We start from the raw sequence: 5,553 nt of genomic DNA, 5'->3' as shown, positions 1-5,553 counted from the left end.
TGATAATAATTTATTTTTTAAACTGATTACCTGTTTCCAAATTATTCTATCATAAGTCTTTGAAATAGTAGCAGGCACAGCCCACAATTATATTGATGAGTATTTTATCACACACCCGTGCCGATATTTCGACTCCGTAAAAATGGTATTGCACGGCCGTGCATATATTTTTACGTGACGTCATTAGCGTTATACAAACATAGTGTAAAAACGCGCTAAATGTTAGCGTTATACTATAGGCGCGTCAATGAAAAATGACTTTTTTTATTTTAAACGGTCTTTATTTTGGGTATGTGATAAATAGAATATTAAATTAAGTAAGTACATTACTGACTTTATTGAACTCGTGGAATAAAATAATATTATGCTCGCCAGAGGCTCGCATAATATAATTTTATAGAACTCGTGCAATAAATTCAGTTTTGAACATTTAGTATCCTCTATTTATTCCCAATAAGTATATCCGCAGTCACAATACTATGTATCGTAAACTTGGATGTTTTAAAGTCAAAAAAGTCAAAAATTTCGGTAGACTACCCCTTGTTTATGTTGTAAATCTTCAATAACTAGTGTTTCACAGTCCAATAAGTTTAAGATCGCTGTCAAAAAGGTCAAGTTATTATAATCTTTTTAATCAAGACTTTGGTATGATTTGTATATTTCTACGTTTTTCACTTATCTTAACATGTTAACCATATGATATATTTTAGTATGTGGTTTAAATATACGATATTATATAATTCTTGTCTTGTGTCATGATGCAAGGTACCAGGATATTATTGGAAAAAAGGAAGATGTAACTCTCTTTTTGTATTATCCATGGTGCTGGTATATAGTTTAATCATTTATGTATACTTGAACACTATATTTTAAACAAACATGATACAAAATCATAAATTATTCAAACTGATTATTGACAACACATTAAATTAGAGTCGATCTCTCAAATTTCAATCAATGTACATGATCTCATGATAAACAAAATAGAATACATTAAAGGAGCACCATGAAAACAAAAATCAAAAATTAAAGATGGCATTCAATAAAAGCATCCCAAAGCCATAAAAACTTGGATCAACTGGGACACTTTAAAAGATGTTAAATGACTACATTCAGAATTTAAATGAAAATCGATATTAAGTGCGATTCTAGGTCCGATTATGATAATATTGTGTCTGAAAAACTTTTTCAAATTTAGGTCATTTGGCCCATTTAAAATGATTATTTTAAGTGCTGCTTGTGGAATCTACAATTAAAAAATAATCATACTGGATTGAAACTTAACACTTTTTGTTGTGGAATCTACAATTAAAAGGAATCGTATTGGATGCATAAGCTTAACACCTTATTTCCTAATTGCATGAATGTAAAACTTTGTCATCTTTCAAGCATATTATTGGGGCGTATTTAAATACATGTATATGTAATATGTTTTTTCTCATATAATTTTTTTATTAATTATGAGAAGTTGTGCAGATCCATATTCTATGTATATTGTCATGTATGTTCCTGAATTCATGTATTAAAGATTCTGTTTAAGAAATAACATCAGTCTTAGTGGTGTTTATCGGCAATGTAACATTGGTCGTAGGATTTTTTACGCATCAAAACGACAAAATTTTAAATAGCCGATAACTACCGCTTAGACCGATGTTATTCCGATCCTAACAAGATAAAACAAGTAAAATGGTTTCCTGCGGTGAACATTTTAATGATATAAAGATATTTCATTTAACTATTTTCAACATAATTTGGGGGGGGGTGGGGGTAAATAAACGTTTGTATCTGGAATATAGTTGATAATAATCGGTCAATATAGAACAAGGTCTTTGGAAACTGGTGACCGTTGAAGACCGGAGAAGGTCGAACATAAAACAATTATTTCTTTTTAAGAAAATGATTAAATAGGCCTCCCATTTTATGAATAATTCCGAGCAAAAAATAAATAAAGTAAACACATAAGTTTACGCAGAAAATATCTCTATTTATTATGACAAATGCCACTACGAATATTTCAATTCTGTAGATTTTCAGTATAAACAATTTATTGTTTGTAAAATTTGATAATTTTGAAACACATCTTTCAAGTTTGTCCACCTTAAACGGTAAAACAATTATAGAAAATTTATAGAAATATCACGTAATAGTTTTTTTGTTCTCAATTGGCCTCGGCCCGGTGAATTTTCGTACTATTTGTTCTATAGTAAATCAGTCAAATTTGAGGCTTAATTCTGGATTCCACTGTTCTTGATGAATTATATACTGTCTTCAACTTTAAACATTAACACTATCTAAGTCCAATGAGGCCCAAAATATAATAGGTTAGCCATCTTCTTTTTTCAGAAATCTTCATTCTGTTGTAACACTGTTTAAATTCACCACTTTAAAAACTCCTGACAGCTGGTGGGTAGTACATCTTTAATCCTTCCACCAACAAATAAGTTCCTGGAGAATACACAAGAAACAACTTTTAAAGTCATCATATAACACACAAAAACTACACACATGCAATAAATACACTTAAATTATGACCAATCTAACTAGAGATGACTTAAATAGGGCCATTTCAAAATTTTAAAGAACTACACAATGTACTTTCTAGACTACAATGGGTTCGGTCTAATTCCGTACTGGGTTGAGACCTAAATTAATCCAAAATTTAATATAAGCCAAACTTTATACTCATTTCCTAGTAATTTAGTGTTATACAAGTACAATCATATATGTTTGACATGTCTCTAACAAATTACATTAATGCAGTACAATTTCTAAAATATGAACCTTCATGCGAAAAGTCAGGCTCGGCCAATAGAATTTTACGCAAAAATTTATATTACAAATTCTGTCATATCTTTTGATTCTGTCAATGGATTATCTTCGAATAAAGTTTAATGTTACCGTCTAATGTCATACAGTTATTTTTATGAAAGAATAAGACCTTATTGCTTAAAAATTGTAATAGAAACTCCATTTCTTTAAATGAGAGCATAAAATTTTGGGTTAAAATACAAGTAATCACAATTAAATGTGTTTTTTTTTCATAACCTTTTCCTTCAATATTGTAATAAAACTTACTGATTATGATTTTTACCTATATACCATGGTAAATAAATTAAAGAACCAACATACACACCCTACATTGTTTGCTTAAGATATCAATAAACACAAACAGAGGTAATCTTAAGGTTAGCAAAGAGGTTGCCATATCACCATGGGCTATGTCTTCTGACAAAGTAAGATTAGCCAACTCTCACACAAATAAGGCTTAAAAAAGATGACATATACAGTCTCCCACTTTAAATCATTGAGAAGTCTTAATATAGTCAGAATTAGAGAAATTTTCTCCTGATATACATCAAAATAACTACCAAATATTGCCCGAGCATTGGGAGTTGCTTCCGTCAATAGCTGAAGTTTCAAACTAGACATAAGTTATTACCTTCTCAATGTGTCCTGACAAAGCTGCTGCCAAACTGAGCTGAAGGAGTCCTTCCATAGATCTTTACCAGGATAAGGTAAGGTCCTGTACTCAAACCCAGGCTTTGGTAACTGCACAGTCTGAAAAAATATGCAACACTAGTACATGCCTAAGCAAATTATAAGAGGCATTTATGCTGTAATTCTGATATCTGAAAAAGAAAGAAAATAACGTCTTAATTAATCAATGGCTAGATTTGCTAATTCACACAGGAGAGCTTATATAAATATTGTGTGCTGAAAAATGCATGCCTGCATGAAAATAGCAGTTTAGACATTTATAATAAACCTAACCTAATTTAACTGCTGTAGCAGCTACAACAACAACAACAATCATATCAACTGTGTTATTCTAAATGAGCCAATTATCCAGAAAGTACACTGTTCAACGACTAGAAAATCTTTTATGTGTATATATTAATAGCAAATACATTCTGCAACACAGCAAAACATCAAGTTTCACTACACTGAAAATGCCTATATTTCCAAAATATAAATCACATTTGTCCTGTTCAATTGTCAGTTCTGCTTCATTGAAATACAAGACAATAGTGAATATTTACAGACTGATTACTACAGCATCAATCCTTTGCTGAAACATCAAAACATATAATGTGTGGTCCATATGAGCAATAGGCTACTATGGTGCTTCTTCGAATCCCATGGCCGGTGCTTCTTGGGCCCCTTAGAGATCTCTGGAATGAGCTTGCCAATCACTTTTTTTACCAATGTAACCAATCTGAAACCACACACTCCCCAATTCCTTGCAATGCATAATTTGTCCATAATTTAAGATGCATTTCTCTAAAAATTATCATTTTCTATATAAATCTTATAAAAATAAGCTAGATTTATAGTATATTGCTAAACACAGGGTGCAAAAACAAAATTTATCAATTTATAAACTGCTTTTTACAAAATTTAAATTTCATTTTTTTAATTTTAAATTTATTTTTACAGTTTTAAGTCAATAGAATGTGTTAATCTTTCATGCAAAAGCTCTGTACCCTTCTCCCTGCTTACTGACACAGTAGCAGACATCTACATTTGAAGGGGAGATAACAATAACAACATATGTCCCAATTTAAAATGTCAAAATTTAAAATTTGAAATAAAATTTAAAATCTTCAAACCTGTCAGTTATCCTTTATTTTCCTGACTTCTATTCATAAACACAACACTGATGCAAAGTTTCATCCATATCCATCAATCAGTTCCCATTTTTCTCATTTCTGATCTTGGCCTCGGCCCGGTGAATTTTCGTACTATTTGTTCTATAGTAAATCAGTCAAATTTGAGGCTTAATTCTGGATTCCACTGTTCTTGATGAATTATATACTGTCTTCAACTTTAAACATTAACACTATCTAAGTCCAATGAGGCCCAAAATATAATAGGTTAGCCATCTACTTTTTTCAGAAATCTTCATTCTGTTGTAACACTGTTTAAATTCACCACTTTAAAAACTCCTGACAGCTGGTGGGTAGTACATCTTTAATCCTTCCACCAACAAATGAGTTCCTGGAGAATACACAAAAAACAACTTTTAAAGTCATCATATAACACACAAAAACTACACACATGCAATAAATACACTTTAATTATGACCAATCTAACTAGAGATGACTTAAATTGGGCCATTTCAAAATTTTAAAGAACTACTTTCTAGACTACAATGGGTTCGGTCTAATTCCGTACCGGGTTGAGACCAATTAGGTATAATTCGGACTAATTCCATACAGGTAAATCCGTAACGTACCGGCAAACGGTATTTAGCTGGGTTTTCGAAAAGGTCAATTAACCAATCATATACGGTTTACAGATCACATGCTCCTCCATGTACCGAAAACAGGTCACGTGCTCCTCCATGCCTCAAAAGTTAAACGCGTACCAATACCCTGCGGTCTCCAGACCGCAGGGAATAAAGGAGGTCACTTAGTTAAGCGGAGATTACTTCCGGTGCCGATTTTCATATAACGCTGTCCGAATTCGCACCATTCTGTTGCTAAGATATTAAAATTATTAAACAAAAGAAATAATAGGAAAAAGGTTATGCGATCAAGTTTTCAACAATTA

General features: G+C 31.6%; 1 long non-coding RNA gene across 1 annotated transcript; it reads right to left on the bottom strand.

The window, feature by feature from the left end:
• Nucleotides 1–2,161: 2,161 nt before the first annotated feature.
• LOC132727414 (uncharacterized) lies at nt 2,162–4,976 on the bottom strand. The gene is made up of 3 exons (XR_009625341.1): nt 4,611–4,976; nt 3,440–3,558; nt 2,162–2,445 (listed from the first exon to the last, which is right to left on the bottom strand). It is a non-coding gene; the product is annotated as an uncharacterized LOC132727414 (long non-coding RNA).
• Nucleotides 4,977–5,553: the final 577 nt, after the last annotated feature.

Source organism: Ruditapes philippinarum, unplaced genomic scaffold (assembly GCF_026571515.1).
Source record: "Ruditapes philippinarum isolate M1 unplaced genomic scaffold, ASM2657151v2 ctg9493_1_1_1_1, whole genome shotgun sequence".
NCBI classification, from domain to species: domain Eukaryota; kingdom Metazoa; phylum Mollusca; class Bivalvia; order Venerida; family Veneridae; genus Ruditapes; species Ruditapes philippinarum.
The sequence above is the reverse complement of the archived record's forward strand: the minus strand, read 5'-3'. Positions and strand labels throughout refer to the sequence as shown.